The sequence below is a fragment of the Amblyomma mixtum genome, chromosome 8, assembly GCF_055824585.1.
Source record: "Amblyomma mixtum isolate Tamu chromosome 8, ASM5582458v1, whole genome shotgun sequence".
Lineage (NCBI taxonomy): Eukaryota > Metazoa > Arthropoda > Arachnida > Ixodida > Ixodidae > Amblyomma > Amblyomma mixtum.
In genome coordinates, this window is record NC_143019.1 from 51,617,090 (window position 1) to 51,628,634 (window position 11,545).

Consider the following 11,545-nt stretch of genomic DNA (forward strand, 5'->3'; position numbering starts at 1 on the left):
CTTCCCAACGTGTAATAACATATAGCCAATTTTGGGTCGCATCACAATGGTTTCTGCCGAGGATCCCACAACGGCTAGAGCAATGGCTGTTTCTTCTCCAACATGTGTGTGGTGAGCGCGTATAGTGCCCCCAGGTATGAGTGTACCACGGTCCGTGGTGACCACAGCTACCATACTGTCAGCCGAAGAATCTGCTGCATCTACATATACCACGGAGGTATCGTTAAGAAAGCGTTTCCCTAACGATGTGGCTCTCTCTGCCCGACGTTCAGCGTGGAAATTTGGGTGCATGTTTCGAGGTATTGGAGGAATGACCAGAAGCTGGCGTATATGTTTGGGAAGGTCAGTTGTTGGTCCGCCTTGTCGTTGGTATGTTATGCCTAGTGTGGACAGAATGCGTCTGCCAGTTGGTGTGGCCGATAGCCGCTTCGTATTGCGAGACGGTGACCGTAGGGTGTTAAGAAGACCGAGACCTAACACTTTCTCAGTCGCTGTGTGCATGAGTAGCCCAACTGCCTGTCTGACGGATTTGCTGATTGTGGCCTCCACTTTCTCTTCTTCAGCTGACTTGAGATGTAGGTAGCGTCCGGAGGGGGGGGGGGGGGGGGGCAAGGGGGGGCGGCTGCACCCCCCTGGAAAATCACTCACTCGAACCGTGAGTGATGGCCGCACGCCAGGGGCGGTGGTGCGCTCAGCCAAAAGGGTAAAAGCAGCCCCGCTTCCACGCTTTGGGTCACATATCTGCGAAATGCCGCGTCCAGGCACGCGTCGTTCCGCCGTTTTCAAACCACGCCATCGTTAGCTCTACTAAAGGGCGACCTGTTGCACACATACAGCGGCACCGGCGAGCATGTGTTTCGAGCCGTCTTGAGATGGGTGTCTGTTTCTTTGATCTCTAGAGAGATAGCGACACGGAGGCAGACAGTGCATGGGGCATCTTGTTTTCGCCTTCGTACGCTGGCCACCGATGAATTCTTCAGGAGGGAAGGACAAATCAGCCGTGTCCACCCCCGCTTTGTCGGGGTGCTCAGTGGCAAGCGGGCGATCAGCCGGCGCCGCCGCCGCTCGCTGTCTCCTCCGATCCTCGGGAGAGCGCAGTTCGGTAGAAGCGCCGCTTTCAGAATCTTCGGCAAAGGGGATTAGCTGCTTTTGTTCACGGCGACGCAGTCTCCAGAGGCGCCCCACACCAGCGTTCCTTAAGTCTTCTCCGAAAACCAGCGCCTTTGGTCAACGCAGCCCGATGGCGCCTGCCTGGCTCGCCTGTCCCCTCTGGCTGGGCCTCAAATCACAACAGCGCCCATGTACTGTGCGATGTCAGTGCGTGGTAAAACGACCCAGGTGGTCGACATTATCCGGAACTCTGTACTACTCCGTCCCTCATAGCTGGGGCTCTGAACCCCATAAAAACGCAAAAACAAATTTTCCGACCGGAGTGGCGAGTCACGAGTGTCCCTTCCCCTCGGAAGTCGCGCGGCGTTCCTTTCACCCCCAGAGTGCGCATTCGGGGATATTGCGGCAAGTAAGCCCTTGCACGTGTGCGCGCCTCTGTGTTTGTGCTTCGGTGTTTTTAGTGGCCGGTTGTCAACGAAGCTGAGAACAACCAAGACAGCGGACGAGAAAACGACGAGCGGCGAGCAGTGTGTGTGCGGTTGCTCGGCTGTGCGGATGCGCGAGCAAGATGGAGCGAGGTGTATGAAGCTGCTGGCGTGCATTTATCTTGTAAATAAGTTTTCGTTGCATATATAGTCATCTTTTGTTTTCGACGTACGCGTTCAACCGTTTTTCCAATCAATATGTATGATGAGTGTGCACCGAGAGCGTGTAATGAAGCACTGAAATGAATTTATCACCCGTGTAATTACGCAATTCGCCCAGAAAAATCCGAGGCGTCTACAGTTGCTGTTCAAGGAAGACTGACTGAGTGAGTGAGTGACTGTAGTTGCGTGTTTGTGAACATATCTGTGTGCTGGTCATCAATCCGGGTGAGTCGAGAACCCGTATGCAGCAAGGCTGAGCACACTTCTCCACGAAGTGATGTATCTCTTTGCATTTTTTTATTAGTTTTAATGGTTTCTTCATTGATAAGCTCCAATGTATCTCTCCTAGCCGCACTTTAATTTGCTGTTTGTAATTTTTATTTCATGTGTGTATTTCACTTATTTTTTATATATATATAAATAAATAAATTCACTCCGCAAATAGTGCCTTTTTGCTACGAATATACCCCCCCCCCCCCCTCCGGCGCCAACAACCAATGGGCCCCCCCCCTGCAAAAAATTCTGCGGACGCCCTTGTGTAAGCTATGCGGCTCATCCCAAACGCTTGTAGTAAACGGAGAGCATTGCTTTCCCTCAAGCCCGAGTGGCGGTCACTAATGCGGCGAACGAGTCGCATGCCGCCTTTTCTGCGCGAATGAGTTCTAATGCAGACGCATTGAAAACATTTCTTCGAAAATTCGCAGGACATTAGAGAGACATATTCAGGTGGAAATTCGTTCACTGTGAAGAGAAAGGACGAGCAGGGAAGCACTCAATCGCGACTGGGTATAGCTTACGAGGTTCGCTGTGGGAATGGAATATTAACAAAGGGAAATATGGAAAAAGGTTTGAATGGGGAACAAGGGATTGAATAGGGAAGGAAGGCAGATAATGAGGGAGAACGAAAGAAGAAAAGTTATAAATGAAGTTTTAGCGCAATTAACAGGTGATTCAATCACAGAAGGCAGCTTATGCACTCGGTGGAGCGGACCTTCTTGTGGTTGCGCCTAGGTGAGGGGCGAAGCCCTGGATTATGTAGAACCGGTTGCGCCTCTGGTGAGTCCTAAATAAATAATTCCTCCTCCTCCAGGACTGTTCGTGCTTACAGATCATGTTCCACGCAATGTAGGCACACAGGGGACAGCGTGATGATCCGTAAGGAGAGTAGCGAGCGGACAGTCGTTTCAGCAGCAAGCATTGTAGCTCTGCGTAAATGAGCTCGAGCCGTGTAGGAGACGTGACAAGATTCATCCTTCTGGCAGCGGCAATGCGAAACTCACCAGTAGCGACTCACTGCGGCCGCGAAGAGCCTGCGCCCATGCCAACGCTAAACTGGTAAGGCGGACAGGAAGGAAAGGCTGCCATTTTCGGGCCAGCAGAATCTTCTGCTTTTCGATCGTCCAAAGACACCAGCTCCATGTTGACTCGCCCTCGAACACTCTCGGCAGTGTATATTTGCTCCCCTCAGTAGTCAACGACATGAAAAAAGCTAGGCGGGTACACCGTCGTCGCGAAGCACACGCGGAAACTTCGCTATCTCGTCTATCCATCGCTCATACCCACTCACGTCCACTCACAACTCATCACCCCTCACTCACACTGACATCCATCGACTCTTCAGCACTCACATCCGCTCACTCACACTCATCTCCACTCGCACTCACTCACTCACTCACTCGCTCACTCGCTCACTCGCTCACTCACTCGCTCGCTCACTCACTCACTCACTCACTCACTCGCTCACTCACTCACTCACTCACTCACTCGCTCGCTCACTCACTCACTCACTCGCTCATTCACTCGCTCATTCACTCACTCACACTCACTCACTCACTCACTCACTAACTCGCTCACTCACTCACACTCACTCACCCACCCACTCACTCATTCACTCACAGGCGTGAGTGTGCCTACCTATGCTTGAAGATATATACTCGTGGAGAGACTCCCTTCTCTTTTGCACGGGAGTTGGCTAATCGCTTATTGTTAATGCGGTAGCATTGAAGGAGCAAAATACGCCGTCCGATTTCACGAAATTCGCTGATTGGTCGAAGAGAGGTCACGTGACATTGTGACGTCATCACAACTTGCCCACTGTGTCAGGTGACAATAAATTGACGATTGGTCGAGAGAGGTCGCTTGACCCTTTGACGTCATCACAACCTGCCCACTGCAGGATTGCAACCACAGCAGGGATACCTGCTACTGCAGTTAGCAGTACGAAAATGGCGGCTGATGGACCGACAATTGCAAAGGAACAATCGCAAACACTCACCGAAGTTGCAACAGAAGCCGCGACAAATGTGAAATATAATGATATATGGCATTCCACTCTGAAGTTACTTCAGCATCCCCACAGTTTTCTTTTTATTTTTACTCTCAGGGGCCGTACCGACGTTTCCCTCAGTCAACAGAAGCCACGAATGGTTTAGCGAAAATTGTTTAGGGGGCAGGAGAAGGGCGAACTAAATAACCACGCTGGCTGTCCTTTCTTGTCCTTCATGTCAGTCCAGTCAATTTGGCGCTAAAAAATATGTCTCTGGATGCCGCCAACAAACTAGCCCAGTTGTCTCCGTTATCTACGTTGCAGACAAGGTTGTGGTTGCTATGAAAGCACAGGGAAACATGCAGTAAAAACACGTCAGCTCGAAATCGCAGAATAGAAAATTCTTTCAAAGGCACAGCACGGTAGGGCCAAGAGCAGACTTTGTTTCTATTGTGCACGGAAAAAAAAATGTATTTGCACAAGTAAGTACGAGGATTAAAACGTGAAATGTTTAGTTCGTGATACCCTGGTAGGAGGAGCCTGATTTGCCTTCTGCTGAATTTAAGTCATTTTGTTTTTCCGCTGGCATCAAGCACCTCAGTCACTAGCCTAAATTCTGGGAAAGAGGGTGCCTGGTTCGCGATGTTCTCTTCGAGCGACGGGAAAGTACAACGCGGGAGGCATCGATCTGATACCGGGAGGCCCGTTAATCGAAGCCTGGCCCCCTTTGCCTCGCCTCCCCCCATTCCGCCCCTCCTGCTCTCGGCCATCCAACTTGCCGTATCGACCGGCTTGGCTCGGATCCGCTACGGCTGCAGCCGAGCCGGGGGAAAGGGAGTAAGAAAGAGAGAGAGAGAGAGCGTTACACAGCAGGGCCGAGGTACCGTGACGGAGGTGCGAGGCAGCTAGTGCCTGGAGTGGAAGTGTTCGACTGAAACTGCGCGCTTGAATGCGTCGTCAACCCTGGATACCGACTGGACCTGAATACGAAATGTAAATAGTTTATGTGAACAAAGAAGAAATTTACGTCGCTTGCCGTTTAGTTTTGCGCTTACTCGCCCTGTGGTATGAGTCATTTAAAGAGGGGTTCAAACCTCACTCATGCAGAACGGCCATGCCTAACAAGTTATGCCTCAGCTTAAACCATGCCTCGTCAGGTTATCATGATGTACCTGGACGCGATATATAGCATCGTTCGAGAAACTGCACACTGTAGTGTTTTCCATCATCATCGTCTTTGGAAGCTTGCGTTTCGTCGTGATAGGGTGGTCATACGCTGCAACACACGCATTGCACACAGGCTTCAGCACCTCGTAGGCAGAAGATGGGGGACTAAACTTGACTAAATTGATGCAGCACAAAGCGCTGAAGATGTCCCACACTACAGAGTCGTCTTGCCCGAGGCTAGCCAAGCCCGCCGCGTTGGGTGACCTCGCCGATGTCGGGTGTATATAAAATAAATTCGTGTAGACTGAAATACGCAATCGCTTTCACGCCTGGCCAGTTTCGCGGTATACCTTTGTCATCGTAAAACAAAGTCACTGCGTCGAAACAAACGGACGTTGACGCTGGGGCGTATGGCTAGGGACGCCTTAAAAAGGCGTCGTGTAGCACATATACGTACTCACACCCAGATAATGTAGGCTTCCTCTGTTACCAGTTTTACGATAACGAAGTCAAGTGTGAAGTCTTCTTATCACAAGCGCGCAGGCAGCGTCAGATCTGAAACCACTCTACGGTATAGAGCAGTCTACGAACTATACTGCTCGAACTATTAATACCTCTACAGACTAGAAGTTGTGCACGCTTCTGGCGCTGGCTAGGGGCCTCTACGGAAACACCGATGAAAAGCGTCCTCTACGAAGCAAAGTTCGCTTCGGGTTGCACAAAAACCCTAGCTGGTTTTACAGGCTCTGTAGCTGCGTTCCTCACACAGGTGTAGAAGTGTCCAGCGTACTACAGGTAGCGGAAATATGAAAATAAACGCATTGTGAGCATTCAAACAAACGTTACTCCTTAAGTATGAGTGAGAAGCGCATTTTCCCCCTCTTTTTCTTATAAGTTTTTGTCTGGTTGAAAAACACCGGTATGAAGTTTTCAACTTCAATGCGCAATAACAAATTTTCCTTTTCACAGTACGCCTATCTGCACGTCTATAGCGCGTGCAAAACAATGAAGCATAAGTAAGTTTCTGCGTGGTGCCTCTCTAAAGCTCGGCGAATGTCGTACCATGCAGAAATGCTCTCGCTGAATGTAAGTAAAATGGATCGTCTTGACAAGGCTCGGCCGCACTATCCCAACACGAAAAGCGACGACTGCCGCTCCAGGAGGGGCGACCGCGCATGATGCCGCGTTCTGGCTTTCCTCCTCTCACAAAATTTTCTCTCTCTCGCTCAGAACAAGAGGTCGGGCGGGGAGGGCTCTGGCGGCGGATCGGAAGGCTAGCGGCGTAGCAGGAAAGACGTTTCGAAAAAAAAAAAAGTAATAACTGGTCGGCCCCGGCACATTTGGCCGACTGCCGGGGCCCTTGGAAGCCGTGCCGAAGACTCCGTCACGAGACGGCGTGGCACTGCACGGGTTGCACGTCACCGAGGGATGTTTATGTACACCTATTTGCTTAGCACAGTGGTGTTTTCCTCAAGTGAACCCTTCAAGACACCACTCGCCATTTCAATTTTTTTTTTTTTTGCATAACTTGCGTGCAGTTGATAGCGTTAGATGCAGGCATGGTTAGCCTTACATTGAATGTGTCGGAAATTGCTCCGCGTGTGTCCCATAGTCTAAACATAATATAACACATACGACTTCCTCACAAGGCCAGCGCCATCTGGGAATTTCGAAAGTATCCTTACTACTGCGTGCCTTCAGGGACCTTCAGGGAACACCATGTAAGCGATCTACGCTGTCCATGGTGGCACATTCCACCTTCTCGAGCTGAGAAGAAATCTCTCGCAGCCATGGGATGGGGAGAATATAGTGGGGAGACTAAGAAATTGGTTTATTGGTTTATTGGGGTTTAACGTCCCAAAGCGACTCCGGCTATGAGGGACGCCGTAGTGAGGGGCTCCGGAAATTTCGACCACCTGGGGTTCTTTAACGTGCACTGACATCGCACAGTACTCCAGCCTCTAAAATTTCGCCTCCATCGAAATTCGGCCGCCGCGGCCGGGATCGAACCCGCGTCTTTCGGGTCAGCAGCCGAGCGCCATAACCACTGAGCCACCGCGGCGGGGCAGAATAAGAAATTGCCGAGGTTACTAAATAGATTACACCAAGAAAACTTACAACTTAAAGATGTCACATTCAAAGAACTTCGGCAGTATTTAAAAAACGTCTAGGCCATTTTCATTTTTTTTTCTGTCCTCCAAGTTTAATCTTTAATAATCTGTTCTCCTCCCGACTCAGTTATTATCACTTAGTGGGGTCTACGACAACTCACAGAAATTTTCAAAAGCGCAACAAGTAACATAAAATGTTTGTGAGAGTAATGGAAAATCAGCCCTTTCATTCATATACCTCTTATCTGTTTGACAAGTAGAACATACACCCTGTTACCAAACTGTTCGATTATGTTTTTTTGCAAAGCAGTTAAAAATGAAAAGCTAATAATAGTTAAGTTTTACATCGTCCAGCAGGTTACAATAAACGCTATTATACGCCAGAGCCATTACACAGCCCTGGAAAGCGAGAACGTTTAAAAAGGTTTACGGCCTACAAACACCCCAGAATATATTAAGCCGGTTAGTTAAATGATTAAATCATTAACATATACAGCTTTAAAAGTTGACGTTTAAAGAACTCCGCCATTATTTTTAAACGTACTAGGTCGCTCCTCTTACCATTTGTTTTCTCTGTGAGTTTTTTTTTTTTATCCTGACTGTCCCACTTGTATATTTTCAGTTTCGATCCACATTCTGTTGAAGCAACAAATGTGCTTTATTTATTTGTTACTTTATCTTGACACATTATCGTCGCTCGTCGCATTTGTATGGTTTCTTATTCCTGCCTGCAAGTGAAACTGATTTTGTAACTGCTCCTAGCTTTATTTCAACACATTTCTGTACATCTTTTTAGTAATTATTTTGTGAGAAAGAAACTACTAATGCAGTTTTTTAATGTCATTTAAGCGACATATCGTTCCCTTGCTTCTGTGACGCTGTCAAATGTATATGGGGGCCTCCGGCTTTGTCAAACGGTCGATTGTGACAGCTTTTAGTGCTGGCCTCCCGCGTCATGTATTTATGTGGCGTCAATGAAGCATTATTACTATAAACACAAATTAGACCATATGGATGTAAAAAGAGAGCAAGCTGTCTTTTAGCGCACACTCATTTAGAAGCAGAGTATTCTGCGCAAGCCCTGAGGTAGATTTCGATAACTCAAAATACGGAATACGTACGCGCCATCGCAATGGTTTGAAACTATGACATCAAAACACTGAGATTTCTCGGATAAGTACTCGAAAAGTCCGGGGGATCGCTTATATTTGTTGGAAAATGCACATGACACTAGAACCCCCCCCCCCCCAAAAAAAAAAAAAAAAAAAATTATTACGAGTGGCCAAATCTATACAGGTTGTTCCACCTAAGACTTTACACAATTCAAAAAATGGGCTTTTTGAGTTCGAAGAGAGCTTTTTTTTTTGGCATAGCATTGACAGCAGTGCAGTATATCGAACACAGCTTGGACGTGCTAACCAGCAGGCTGGTCAACTAATATTGAAAAGTTAACTTTTTTAACTATGGCTGTTAGGCTACTTACTTATTGAGAGGCTATAGACCACCGTAAGTAATATCCATATCAGTTTTTAGAATTTCGGAAACGCAGTTACCCTCGGCGCTGTGGCCCAACAAATTTTCCCCATTTCGACGTGTTACTGGAGAGGTTTTGAGAAGCCTGCAAGCTTCTCAAAACCACATGTATTTTGGCCCGATCATGCCGAATTTTTGGGGGCCACAGCAGGGTAAGTACGCTTTCTAAATTATAAAAACTGATATGGATATTATGTATAGTGGGCTAAACGCCTTTCATAATTAAGAGCCTAACACAATTTCTTTGGAGGAGAAATTCTAGAGGCCCGTGTACTGTGCGATGTCAGTGCACGTTAAAGAACCCCAGGCGGTCGAAATTTCCGGAGCCCTCCACTACGGCGTCTCTCATAGCCTTAGTCGCTTTGAGACGTTAAACGCCATAAACCATAAGCAATAATTCAACTGTTCTATATTAGTTAACCAGCCTGCTAGTTACCACGTCTTAGCTGCATTCTGATGTACTGCACCGCTGACAGTGCTATACCGAAAAAAGCGTTTTCAAACTCAAAAAGGCTTTTTTATATTTAAAAAATGGTGCACCTAGTCTTAGGTGAAACACCCTGTGCGTACGTGTGTGCGTGTGTGTGTGTACACCACTTCCACTTCCGAAACCGGACGACACGCCAGCCCCTGAGGGGACTGCCTCCAGCTTGAAGAACAGCCCGGAACGGCACGAGCTCTCATGTTCCCTTTAAAAGTATTGCTCACTGCACACGGAGAAGCCAAGTGTTGGGATTAAGGAAAGAGCGAACTTGCTGTAGGGTTTTCTTTACTGAAGCGCCACACACACGAATACAGATGATAAACATAGCGGAAGCCTTTGCCCATGTATGTCTTCAGGTTTCGTGTGTCTCGATCTTCACTAATTTTGGAAGGAAAGCTGTGGCGTATTATACGCGGCTGTTTGCGTTCAAAGATACATACTGTCACGGACTAAAAGACGGTGAAATGGGCAGTGGCGCACATTGAGTTTCTTACTATTATCTCTATGGTGGCGAGGCCGGGAGCGCTCGTGCCAGGCCGTCCGCCATTAAATCATGCGATAGCCATCTGTTACGTCGTACTGTATTCAACGGCTTGCCGTCACGTAGCAGTATCCATAATATGTAAACCGTTCTATGCTTGTTGATTTAATCTACGTCGATAATTAACTGTAATACATAATGGCAGCGATATTGAGCGCTAATCGCGGTTCCAGTTCGCAATAAGTGGGTTGTACTTTGTGGGTTTGCTCGATGTTGGCCTGCATCGATTGATAACCGCTATTTAACGACAAATGTACTACTTTCACTAAAAAATTGAGCGCTTATACTAGGCCGGAAACGGTAAAAAAAAAATTGAAATACACGTGGCGCCATCACCGGCCGATTCAGCAACTAAAATGTGACACGACGACAAAGTGTTTTTTAGCGCGGATCCCAGACGCTACAGACCGCACCAGAGTTGCACGTCACGCGCTATACAAGTAATTGATTACCTGTAATAAAATACATGTCATACTGAGCTGGAGCTTTATCCAATGAGAAAGTGAACAGCAAAGTGGGGTGCTTTGCGTGATTACGAGATGGCGCGCGAGGTCTTCGTTCGTTACAACTCAGCCCTTCCTCCAGCTCGTATACCGAGAGTTTTCGCTGCTGATGTTTCCCCAAGAAAACGCAAAAAACAAACAAAATACCAACAAGAACATGGGAAAAACAACTGTTGGTGAAAATTAAAAGGCCATGAACAGCAACAGACTACAGCTCATTCTAGTTCGCCCGCGGCGATCGCATTTCGGTAGAAACGAAGCGACTCAGGCTATGAGGGACGCCGTAGTGGAGGGCTCCGGAAATTTCGACCACCTGGGGTTCTTTAACGTGCACTCACATCACACAGCACACGGGCCTCTAGCATTTCAAAAAAAAATGAAAATTGGTTTTCAGGAAACGAAATGGCGCAGTAACTGTCTCACATATCTCGGTGTACATCGGAACCGCGCCGTAAGGGAAGGAATAGAGGAGGGAATGAGAGAAGGAAGGAAGAAAGAGGGGCCGTAGTGGAGGGCTCCCGAATAATTTCGGCCACCTGGGGTTATTTAACGTGCTCTGACATCGCGCAGCACATCGGCGCCTTTTTGCGTTTCGCTGAATACTCCCTATACGTTTAGTGCACATTCATGTATATATTGAGTACACTGACTGCCAACATGGCCACGTGGGCTTGGAAAAAGCTGAAGAAGATGTAGTTGACGAAGAAGAATACAGCCTCTATAGAATACGCGGACTCGCGTTTGTAATCGATGGAAATGGCATTTCTGCAGCTGTTGTACACGGTGTTTCACATGCGTAGTACATAGCCGCATTAGTTTTACTTCTATTGTGCTATTAAAAGAAGCCCAATGTTTTCAAAGTGGCCGCTCCCGCCGGCCGAAACCATAACTTCCAGCCCTCTTGCCCATAACAACGCATTGCATGCGACGTCGCAGTAGTGACGGTGTCTAATGAATTCGAAAATATTTTTCAACTCCGTGTATTCGAAGTCTTTTTTTCTCTACCGGTCAACGTCGAGCCGACCGAGACGCTGTACTGCCGCTCCAGACGGCCCGAGACCACTTCCTGTTTCCTCCTCCTCCTCTCTCCCTCTCTCTCGTCCTACAACCGTGATATCGGACAGGCGGTTTTTTTCCCTGCACAGCGGCTCTGTGTTTTCTCTGGCGAAAGGAGGCCGAGGAA